Genomic DNA, 12,658 nt, shown 5'->3' on the forward strand with positions numbered 1-12,658 from the left:
TTATTATTCGCTTATGTCATGTCAGTCAAAATTAACTAAACTTGTGAATACTGAAAAGTCATTCCATTTAAAAACTAATAGTCCTCATTTCATTACTTGAGTCATTACATACAAAAATGCTGAACAAGTTGTCGAAATCTGACAAGCAAATTTTATTAAAACTTTTACATCTTTATTTTCCAGAAAATGTCTTCTAAATTGAACAATTTCATGAATGATTTACAGACCTGTGTATGTTGTAGGTTCAGTTGCAATATGTACTTAATGTTTGAAAGTTGTGCACAGCACATATTGTTTAAAGTTGTGCACAGCTCTGCCCAAAGGGAGTTTATGTTTGTTGTAAATAAGAGTGTATTTATTCTTTTGCCCAATGCTGTGAATAAATTAGAATTGCAAAGAGCATCTGCAGTAAAAATGTGAAACATACATATTCAGTGTCTTGTAATCAGATTCCTCACTAAATGCAGTGATGTCTAACTTTACTGTAGTTTTCAAATGGCTGAGCAAATAGTATATAGTGCTGTCTTGAGCATTTTCAGAAAGTGCCACCAAAATCAGACTTTATTGCATTGAAAAAAAAATAGAGCAAACTGTCATAATGAAAACATGACAAAGCCATTTGACTATCTTTTTATAAACACTTGCCAGGACTTTTCCTCTTGATGACACTGACACTCTCATTGACATCAATACTTGCTTTTGAGGAATGAGCTATCCATTTTGAGTAGGTGATTCACTTTTTCAGGTTATCAACTAGGTTTTGCAGTTTGTGCTAATTGTTTTGAGAAATGCATTAACTGTTGTGCAAATGTAAAAAGTGTTGTGAGAAATGCACCAAAGCCACTGAGAAAAACTAAACTGTGTTTTTATACATTTATTTATTTATTTTTCTGTGATGAGGATAGAATGAGTTCAATAGCCTATAAAATCATTAGGTCAACGTCTATATAGCCTAGTCCAGTAAACAATATTTTAATCTATGAGAATAATTTGACAGTAAGTGATAACTGAAGATCAGGGGTGTTGCACTGAGTGAATTATTTTATTTTTCTACACTACTGTGCTTATTAAATGCGTGACAGGTACAATTTCATTTTTAAAGAGGCTCTAGCAATCTAAAAGCCGAGCTATTGCCAGTCAAACACAGCACAGCCATCGCAGCAAGAGATGGAGAGATTTCAATTATTGTCATAAATAGTAATATCATTGTGACAGTGTGGCTCAGTGGTTAGCACTGTCGCTTTACAGCAAGAAGGTTGCTGGATTGAGTCCCAGCTGGGTCAGTTGGCATTTCTATGTAGAGTTTGCATGATCTCCCCATGTTCGCGTGGTTTTCCCCTGGGTGCTCTGGTTTCCCCCACAGTCCAAAGACATGCGATATAGGTGAACTGAATAAACTAAATTGGCCATAGTGTATGTGTGTGAATAATTGATATAATTATAATTGGACATTCGTTTAGACATATCAAATCAACATTTCTTCATTCTGCTGTCCACTGCCTGCATGTCAGACCCTTATAAACATCCCAATTGCCAATTATTATTAGCTATATATAATACGCATTTATGAAATGAATGTTTGTGTGTGAGAGCAAATTTAAAAGACACTTGCGGCTCAACTTGCGTGTATTAATTTAATTTTACAGGCTAACTGCATGAACAGCTACGCAAACTGAGACGTAGTGTAGCCTATTTCGAGTGCAGGATATTAGTGTTTTCCTGTAGTGGCAGTTGGTCAAATATTACTAAATTAATAATAAGTTATTAAAAAAGTGAGTTATTCAGTTTGTGGATAGGACAACGAACTCCAAGCATCACTAAAGAGCTGAAGAGAATCACGTCAATTTTACAAAATAAATAAATATAATTCATTTATAATAAGCTTAAATGATCAGTTTTCATTAGCCACTAACGTTATTCTGTGTGTGTGAATATTTATGAGCCAGATGTAGCTGGGTAGCTATGCCTACTAAATTGCCAGTTATCTCCAAAAAACAAAAAGCTTAAACATTAAAATGTGCTTTTAGAAATCACAGATATATCTTTTCTGTGAGGCCTGTGTCTAGTGCCGTAAACCGACATAGAGTAGCTCTATATGCTATAACAGATTATTTTTACACACAATATAGGCAGTGCAACAGGTAACAATTTAGCTTTTGAGCAAGAAAGCACAGCACATCGTGGCATGATGGAGAGATTATAAGTCTATTATTATTATTAGACATTTGTCTGGGCATTAGGGACGGGGAGTCGACTCCTCGACTCTCAATGAACCTAGTACTGAAATCGACTTCAGGACAGGAATATGAGAGTTGAGTCTGTTTTTTTCAAATCCTCCTGAATGAAGCTGTTTTAAGCTGCAGTTATAATGCTCATTCTCGAGCACGATGAACTCTGAAGGCAATTATAAATTTAGTGCTGCAGACAAAGTTTGCTTTCACTTTTAAATACCTATGAAACACAACTTTGTGCAATTTGGTTTTAAAGATGATCTGCCTGCGATGTCAAGTTTGCTGTGTTATCAATACAATTTAGCTCTAATATTTGGGCTATTCTTCTTGTTTATTTTGTAAATAACTACAAATTAAATACATTAAAATTAAAATACAATTAATAACAAACGAAATTCATTTCAAAAAGAGGATTTTTAAATACAAATAGAGACAAGGCTAAGTTCAAAAACAGCTCTGACTCACTCCTTTTCTTCCGGCTTATGCTGTCCCATAAACAAACCCTTATTTAACTACAATGAACAAATTGCACAAAACAAACAGTGATATTTAAAAGTAAAGTAATAGGCTGTTTAAAAGAACACATAAAAAAAATCTAATTTACAAGAGAGAGCAATATGATATGTTTTGAGGCACAGCTGATTTTATTTATTATTTTAGGTTTGTTATGAATTTTGTGTAGGGGGTTAATATTTAATCTGTCATTAAATCAAATTGAAATCTAGCTATATTGTTTATTGATCAGTTAGAGCAGGCATGTCCAAGCTCGGTCCTGGAGGGGCAGTGTCCTCCAAAGTTTAGTTCCAACCCCAATCAGACACACCTGGGCTAGCTAATCAAGCTCTTACCAGGCTTTCTAGAAACATCTTTGCAGGTGTGTTGAGGCAAGTTGGAGCTAAAATCTGCAGGACACCGGCCCTCCAGGACCGAGTTTGGACACCCCTGAGTTAGAGCCTCTGTTGCCTTTAAAACAAATATAGTACTAAACAACCTCAGACTGTTCACTACTCCAGATTATTTTGTTCACTCATACTCTGTATTCATGTATCAAACATTTATATTAAGAAGATATTAAGGGTATTTCATGATTTTTATTTAAGCGTTGTTTGGGCTCAATTGGGGTGTTTTTTAATTTGTTATTGAACTGCTGCTACACATCTTTTCATTAAATATTTTGATAATAAATTGAGGTTTTAACTTTCTTTCTCGAAGGTCGCAATGTAATTTTCTAAATTAAAAAAAAGTATAGGCTGATTATTATTTTATTTTGACTGCAGATCATTTAAAATGCTGATTTTGTCTGACCACAGGAGAACTGCTTGTATAAAGAACGATATGATACAGCATGTTTAATCCTTGCGCTATTTTAAGTGAATGTAAAAGGTGTCGATTCTTGAGTCGATTCTACTGACTCCAAAATTAGGAGTCGAGAATAGCAGTCGACCCCGAAAAACCCAGAACCGAACCACCGCATAATTTAATAATCTAATATTAGTAAAATAATAAATAGTAATTTTTGACAAAGAGAATGATGTGCTCCATCGGTCAGGATAACCTTAACATCTTGTGTGCTGTGGCGCAGTTTTCATATTTTGTACTTTGCACATATTTAAGATTTGAGGTGGGCTAATAAACTCGCCAAAGATTCTCCTCATGTGTTCACAGCAACCAGATTTCATTTTTGGTTAGGTTTTTAAAACTCCTATAGTCTGAGCCCAGCTCAAGCCCACCACCACCCCCTTCCTCTTGGACATCTTTCGGTGATAGGTGATACCTGACCAGCAGTTTCTTATCATTTCTGAGATGTGATTCCCTAAATTCTCTACTCCACTCTGTAAAAGACAAAGAAAACATCAACAGAGCTCTACCTGCTTGTTCAATACTATCTATCCGTTCGTCCGTCCGTCCGTCCAAAGAAAATACCCGACTATCACTCTGTAAAAATATAAATATGTAAATTAAAATGTTTGATGAAGTTAATTTGATTCAACTTAAAAATGTAAGGCTGTACCTAATTTATTATGATGCACTTGTGATTACTGAGGTGTGTTTCCCTGTTCTTCCACATGCTTCGTACAAATCTGCCAAAGAGAAAGATATCAGGTCTATAATTAATCTCAATAAATTTCTTTGGAAACTAACTCCATTTTTCAGTCTGTTCAAGCAGTTCTACCTCTTTGCCGAGCTCCAGGTCTTCCAGTTTATCTCCACTGTTCCCCTTGTTAGTCTCAGGGGTAAAGCTCTACTGGGCCACGAGCCCCCCTCAACTGCACCCCACCCAAAAAAAAACATTTATTTACCCATATATAAATAGCTATACTGAATATTTTAAATCAAAATTTGAATTATATTATAAATAAAACTATTATTATTATTTAATATTTGTATTATAATAATACTTTTTTCTCTAAATAATTAACATAATTAAATCATTCCAGTTGTGTCTTTACATTTGATTGATTTAAGATACTTTTGCTGCCACAAAGAAGACATCTTTCCAACTATCTGGAGCTGTAATTAGAAACATTGTTCCTGACTGTGTTCTATTCTCAGTTATCCCCCTATGCCCTATTCATTTAGAACATTTTAACATTCAAAGTTGCAATTATTAAAAAATAAAAAAAATATTAAAGTCATCTCTCTTAGGTGTAATTTGCATTCAAACTATTTTTACAGTTCAGTTTTCGTGATCTTACAGATCTTACAGTTTACAACTGTGCTCCCTTCGCAGTGCACTTTGAAAACATTGATGTCATTTTGAACACAGCCTCATGGTGAAAGCTATAGGTGACCTATTATTTAAAAGCGGAATTTATGTTACGTCTCCAAAGCTTGTGAAAACAAAAAGCATACGGTAATTCTTTTCATTTATATTGGGTCATTTATTAAGTATCTGTACTGTATATGACATGGGCCTGCCAGTTAGAACTTTCTAAAGTGGTTTACATGTGTTAAATTGTAAAAGTAGATTTAAAAAAATAATAATAATAAATAAATAAATATCCTTCTTAATAATAATAAGAATCATCATCATCACCATCATTAATATTATTATTAAAGTATAATTTTTTCATTTCTAATAAATAAAAAATATTACATTTCATTTTATAATAAATAGCCTTTATTATTTATTTATTTTTATGATTTATATGATATTAGAATACGTGTTAGCTTTTGTAAGTGATATGTTTTAGAATAGAATGTGTAATGTTTAACTTCTCAATAATATTAGTAAAGCAAACATTAGCCCTGTTTGTGTCATTTACATATATTTCAGTTAATATGGAAAGCGAGTGCATATTTTTACTAAATCTAATATTGAATTCTATTTTAAATGCGTGTGCGTGTATAATTTGCACAAAGAAATTAAGTTTCTTTTCTCTAAAGACGTAGTTTAGAGCATCATTACGGGCATTTTATCATAATTATAACTAACCTGGTTTAAGCGATAGAGCTGCGACAGAGAAACTACAGGTTTTTGGAAACACTCGTCACTACATCATTCTTTTCTCAAACGATGCATTAGACTTTTATAGTTTAGCCGTGAGTTACTTCGTTGTTTGGGAAACGCAGCCCAGACCATCAGTTTCCAGTCATGCTGAGGTGCGAGTCCCATTTCTCCACAGGCCCCAGTCTAATCTGCAAAAGACAAAAACAAGACTAACAAAGCTCTACTTGCTGGATGATCTGCATCAATAAACCAAACGTTCTTCAGTGTTCCTAAGATAAGTATTAACCATTTTGCTTATGAGTCTGACTCTTCTGCCTTTTGTAGTTGTAAATAATAGCCACAGACAATACATATATCTAACAATCTATGCCCACCACCACCCCCTTCCACTTGGAAGGACATCCATCCATGCATCCATTCATCTGCCTTTAAAGGATATTCCTGACCATCAGTGTCCATTGCTGAGGTGTGTGATTCCTATTTGTCTCCACATGCTGCACTCCAGCCTGGAAAAGATAAAGACACAACTAACAGAGCTCTACATGCTTGCTGAACTCCAGAAATGCATAAACTGTTAACCAGCGGTTTTCAGACAAATCTCCACCGATGCTCTTGTGAGTCTCCTTCTTCTGTCTGTTGTGTGTCCATTACAGGAAAAAGAAACACCTGCCGCAGACAAGACATTTATCTGACTTAAAGAGATACCAGACCATCATCTAGTATGTACAAATGAAAGTATATGATTTTAAATGTTTTATAAAGTTAATTTGATTCAACCTAAAAAATTTAAGGCTGTATCTAATTTATTACGATGCACTTGTCATTACTAAGGTGCGTTTCCCTGTTCCTCCACATGCTCCATGCCAACCTGTCAAAGAGAAAGATATCAGGTCTTTATTTAATATTGAAAACAAACTCCATTGTTCAGTCTGTTCAAGCAGTTCTACCTGCTTCCTGAGCTCCAGGTCTTGCAGTATATCTCCACCATTCCGCTTGTGAGTCTCCTTCTTCTGCTCCACTCCAATCTGCAAACAAACAAAGACAGCCCCAAGTGCTCAGTCCACACTTCTTTTAAACGGTTAAATAAGTGCATCATTCAGGAATTTAAAGTGAACTTAATCTTTTTTGAAATAAAAGAATATTGTCAGCGCAATAGCCTTGTGGTCAATGCGCTGACATATGGTGCAGTAGCACAATAGGTCGTCCGGAGTTCGAATCCCAGCTCGAAGACATTTCCCAACCCTACACCCTTCTCTCTCTCCCACTTCGTTTCCTGTCCCATTACTGTCCTATCTAATAAAGGCAAAAAAGCCAAAAAAAAAGAATATTTCAGTGTGAACACACTACTTACACCATTTACACTACAAAATGGCATAGAATAGTGTACAAGTATGTGATTTGGAACGCACCCATAGACAGTACTGACAGAGCCCTACCTGCTGTTCTCCAGCATTTTCTAGATAAATGTCCACCGATGCTCTTGTGAGTCTCCCTCTTCTGCCTGCTCTCCATTAGCTGAAAAAGGAAAAACCTGACACAGACAAGGCCTAACTATCTATCTATACCAGTGGTTCTTAAAGTGTGGTACGCAGGCTTTCTTCTAGAGGTGCACGGAGGAATCACAGAATAATAATTAAAAATATATTATATATATATATAAAAAAAAAAATATATATATATATATATTAAAAAAATATATAACGCCCTTTTACCCTTTGATGCGTATGATAACACAGATATGATCAGCATTGGATGTTCCCTGTACTGCTGTAAGCAGATCTAATCTCTAATTTAAATTGTAATTGTGAATCATATATTTCAAATACAAGTTAATGTTTAGGGCCCTATCATACACCTGGCGCAATGTGGTGCAAGGCGCGGCGCAATAGTCTGTTGCTAGTTTCAGCTTGGCGCAAGAGTGGTTTTGAGGCGTTGCGCTTCGCTGTTTAAATAACAAATGCATTTGCGCTCATATGTGCGTCCATAGGTGTTCTGGTCTAAAAAGGAAGGCGTTCTCAGGCGCATTGCTGGCGCGTTGCTATTTTGCGAAACTAAAATAGATTTTTAATTAGACCAAAACAAACCCGTTCTAAACTCCAGCGCCTCGCTTACACACTGCTTAATACGCACAAGAGAGCAATAGGCAAATATCTTTACATATGAAAAAAAATAAACAATAAGGATATAGGATATAATAAGAATAGATATAGGATATAAATATAAAGGATTAAAATATTACAAATCATATTATTTTCTAGCCTACATGAATATGAAAAATCACTGCTTTTATGTCTTCTTCATCTCGGGGGGCTTTTTCAGTTCATTCATAACAATTTGCTTTTGTATAATGTTATTATTATTAGCAGTATTATTTATTTTATCCATATTTATATTTGTTTTATTAAAAACAAGCTTAGATTTGCCCACCTGTCAGGTTTTAGACCATATGGGGCACAGCATGTGTTTTAGGATATAACTCAGGTTTTTGAACACACTTCGTTATTATTGTTCATTTATTCGTTTGCTGGAAATTAGAACTGAATTTAGAAATAGTTTTGAAACAAATATTTGCGCTTAACAAACGCAATTAATCGCGATTATCACTCCTTCTCATGCAGTAGATGCTCTGTTGAACAGTTTTCTGTTAAAAAAATGTTAACTGTTTGCTAGTGAAATGCTCAGTTTTTCCACTTAGACTTACTTTTGCGTCCTGTAAATAGCGAATGCGCTTATGGCGCGACGCAGCTGGCTGTTAAAGGGAATGGGAGATGAGACTCTAATTGGTTTATTCTCAAAACACACCAATAACTCATTAAGAAAATAAACTCAACCCTTTTAAACCATGCAGCACGGCGCAAAGCAGATTTTCTCCTCTTTAAATTAGCAAAAATGCGTTCTGACACGCCCTGAAAGCGTTTGCGCCCTGCGTTTTGCGCTCTGCGCATGGACCGTCAAAATAGAGCTCTTAGATTTGAAGAGAGAGACCGGGGATAGTTGTAACACTTACAATCTCTACAACAAGGAACTAGTTACAAATCAGCTGATTCACTTCACACATGCTCATTTTAGTCCTCATACCACATATGAAAAAGTCCTGTGACAGACACAGCAGATATTAGACAGAAAAACTACACTTCAGCTAAGATTAGCTAATTAATTATTTTTAGGATATCATTGCCTGATTTGTAGTTAAACCCATGTAATCTGTGTGTCTGATTGTGGATATACTTAATCCACATTGTTGGTGATAATGTTTTAGCTGTTAGCTGTAGGAGAACAGATTCATGGCCACATAATGCTGGGTCAGTTGAAACAACAAAAGCTAGTAACTTGCTAGTCACATCAGTGAAATGTTACCACCAACCCCAAGCAGATTTAAAACTGTATTTATATGATTTAATTTCAGTATTGCTATAGCTTATAAAAGAGAAAGTCAAAAGTAGTTTGAGTTCAGTGTTTGACCTCTGTGGGCTCATGAAGCCTGCAAACACAAATAGTGTTCAATTGTTGAAGCTGATGCACATTTGCACATTTCATTCAGCTTTGTAACACAGAGACACACAAACTATACTGAAAGCTCAATGCTGAATAAAAAGCTTTCAAATCCATTTTTATGTCATAATTCTCATTTTATAATGTTACAATTAACCCCGACTGTGGGCTGAATTGTAACATTTCACTCCTCCTGTTTGAGGGCTTACTCACAGAATTTGTGCTGCTGGATGAGAGTTTGACTGTAGTGCTAAATTTAGATTGATCAATTCACTTGTAGTACATGTTTTTGGAATGTGGGAGGAAACCGGAGAACCTGGGGAAAACCCACGCGAGCACGGAAAAAACATGCAAACTATGCACAGAAATGACAGCTGGCCTGTTAAAGGACTAGAACCGGTGACGCTCTGGCTGTGAGGCTACAGTGCTAACTATTGGGCCACCGTGCCACCCTTTGAAGGGAAAGCTGGAGAGGTAAGGGTGGAAGGGGGGATTCTTCAAATTGAAGATGACTGTAGTGGGAAACCCTGGCTCTTTACAGTGGGTTAGGAATGCCGTGATTGGTGGATCATACATGCTAATGCAGAACCAGCCGTGTTCAATCAAAATCACGTGATCCTCTGGAAATTAGTTTATAAATAAACTTCACGTAAATCATTTGGGATGCGGTGACACGCAGTTAATTATTTTGCCGAACAGATCCGCCATGTTTGACGCTCATAAACAATTATAAAGTCATCGCGCTGCAGGACTTAAGAGGTTTGCTACAGGTGCAGCTGTCATGCAGTGAGGGGTTTGTGTCTTTAATAATCTACCACAGGTTGCGTTCATTGAACTGTATGAATGATTAATTAATAATACATAATAAATAATTACAGTTTAAAGTAAAAATCAGTTCATATTGTATTACATTAATACATTTTCTTTGATCATTTGTTGGTTAGTGTCACCGACTCGGTCCCAGTCATTCCCCTCGCTGGCCAGCAGAGGCCACCATCTCCGGACTTCTAACATTACGTCATCCCTCCACTCTGATTCCAGCACACCTGATATCCATTCCGCTAATGACCCACGTACCCTTTATAAGCAGCTCACACTCTCTCTTCTGTGCGAAGTCTTGTTTAGCCCCGGCCAGCATTTCTGAGCGTTCTATCCTGCCTGATCTCCCGTTTACTACTTCAGCCCGTTTCCTGACTCTGCTCTGTCTTCTGCCTGCCCACGACCAAAGCCTGTTACACGGACTCTGATACTCGCTGCCTGCCCTTGACCAAAGCCTGTTACACGGACTCTGAATCACGCTGCCTGCCTCTGACCCATGCCTGGTAATCACTCTGTGTCTGTCATCTCCAGCCCATTCTCATTGATGTGTATGTTGTTTGTTCGCACAGTCGTGCGTGTTGTATGTTGATTAAGTGTGACTTAATAAATACTGCAAATGGATCCCTCCGTGTCAGTCTCCCCGTTACAGAAGACTTCGCCCAACATGGATCCCGCAGCCATACAGGTTTTGTCTCACAAAGTCACAGCTCAAGCTCAGGTATTGACCACTCATCAACAGCAACTAACGCACTTATCTCAGTTGACAGACGAACTTGTGAAAATCACTGCAAAACCTGCAAGCTGCTCCCACAGCGCAACTCACCGCCAACTACTCTCGGAGCCCACCTGTTGTGACACAACCCCCGATGGTCTCCGGAGCTCGATTGGCATTTCCTGACAAATTCTCAGGTAACCAAGCAAAATGTAAAGGCTTTCTGTTGCAATGTAAACTGTTTATCGCCCAACAGCCCCATCTGTTGAAGGATGAGAATGGAAAATTGCTTTTGTGTCCTCATTGCTCACAGGGAAAGCATTAGACTGGGCTACTGCAGTTTGGCCAGACAGCACCCCGATATTTCCCTCGTTTAAAGACTTTCTCAAACGTTTTTGCACTGTGTTCGATCACCCTGAGGGTGGTCGTAATGCTGGCGAGGAGCTATTGTTTATCCAACAGGGAGATCGCTCTGCAGCTGAATTCGCACTGCATTTCCGCACTCTGGCAGCGCAAACAGGCTGGGCTGATGATCCACTTACTACGCTCTACAGAAAGGCTCTGAAACCAGAACTACAAAAAGAGATGGCATGTCGTGACAAGGGAAAAACACTGGACCAGCTGATTGAACTATCCATAAGGTTAGACACTCTCCTCCGCACTCGTAACCCACTGTGCTCAATTGCTTTCAGTCCTGTATCCCCTGAAACCTCCGCTGAACCCATGCAACTGGGCAGAACCCGCCTGAATCCTGAGGAACGAGAACGAAGGAGGAGAAATCACCTGTGCATCTATTGCGGACTTCCAGGTCATACTAAGGTTTTATGTCCCAACAAGCCTCCCCCTAAAACCCTTCCGGTGAGTGCTACCACAATGTTCACGACCACTAATGACATTATGAGTATACCTGTCAGTTTGAAACACAAAGGAGATGAGATTGTGACCATGGCCATGATCGATTCAGGAGCCGCTGGCAACTTTATCGATTACACGTTTGCTATCACTCACTCCATTCCTCTAACCTCCTGTGATTCCTCCCTAGCCATCACTGCTGTAGACGGGCGCCCACTAGGAGAGGGACACATAAAATTCCAGACTCTACCAATCTCTCTTCAAACAGGCTCTCTCCACGAAGAGATTTCCCTTCTTGCCATCGACTCCCCTCGAAACTCTGTAATCTTCGGGTTACCATGGTTACAACTACATGACCCTCAAGTTTCCTGGAGAACTGGTGAGATCATTAAATGGAGCGATCAGTGCTTTACCCAGTGTCTGCATTCTGTTTCCCCAGTCCAGATCAACACGATTACCAGCACCGAAGACCCTGAACTCTGTCAAATTCCCGAGGCTTATCACGACTAAACCGAGGCTTTTAATAAGCAGAAAGCTACCAAGCTCCCTCCTCATCGTGAAAATGACTGTGCCATCGACCATGTGGTCGAATTTTCCCTCTCTCTCAACCTGAGACTGAAGCTATGAATACTTACATCTCAGAGGAGCTAGAAAAGGGCTTTATCAGACCATCTACATCACCTGCTTCAGCTGGCTTCTTCTTCGTGAAAAAGAAGGATGGCAGTTTACGCCCCTGCATCGACTACCGAGGATTGAACGAAATCACTGTCAAATATCGCTATCCCTTACCATTGGTTTCAGCAGCCCTCGAACAACTCCGCTCAGCCCAGTATTTCACCAAATTGGACCTCCGCAGTGCATATAACCTCATCCGCATCCGACAGGGAGACGAGTGGAAAACCGGGTTCTCTACAATCAACGGCCACTACGAGTACCTCGTTATGCCCTTCGGCCTAGCAAACAGTCCTTCCGTGTTCCAGGCTTTTGTAAATGAGATATTTCGAGACATGCTCAACCAATGGGTCATAGTGTACATTGATGACATCTTGGTCTACTCCAATTCCTTATCAGAGCATATTCAGCACGTCAGGGCGGTGCTCA

The 12,658-nt window shown here is 38.3% G+C and overlaps 2 long non-coding RNA genes across 3 annotated transcripts; both read right to left on the bottom strand.

Moving 5' to 3' along the window:
• Positions 1-892: 892 nt before the first annotated feature.
• Positions 893-6,309, bottom strand: LOC147843459 (uncharacterized). 2 transcript variants are annotated; one of them, XR_015493540.1, is made up of 5 exons: positions 6,109-6,309; positions 5,784-5,870; positions 4,405-4,498; positions 4,243-4,312; positions 893-4,166 (listed from the first exon to the last, which is right to left on the bottom strand). It is a non-coding gene; the product is annotated as an uncharacterized LOC147843459 (long non-coding RNA). The 2 variants fall into 2 exon arrangements; XR_015493539.1 differs by lacking the exon at positions 6,109-6,309 and having other exon boundaries at positions 5,784-6,072.
• Positions 6,310-6,468: 159 nt separating this feature from the next.
• On the bottom strand, positions 6,469-7,187 carry LOC147843460 (uncharacterized). Its single transcript, XR_015493558.1, has 3 exons — positions 7,119-7,187; positions 6,630-6,707; positions 6,469-6,550 (listed from the first exon to the last, which is right to left on the bottom strand). It is a non-coding gene; the product is annotated as an uncharacterized LOC147843460 (long non-coding RNA).
• Positions 7,188-12,658: the final 5,471 nt, after the last annotated feature.

This window comes from Danio rerio, chromosome 6 (genome assembly GCF_052040795.2).
Source record: "Danio rerio strain M-AB ecotype USA chromosome 6, GRCz13ab, whole genome shotgun sequence".
Classification (NCBI taxonomy): Eukaryota; Metazoa; Chordata; class Actinopteri; order Cypriniformes; family Danionidae; genus Danio; species Danio rerio.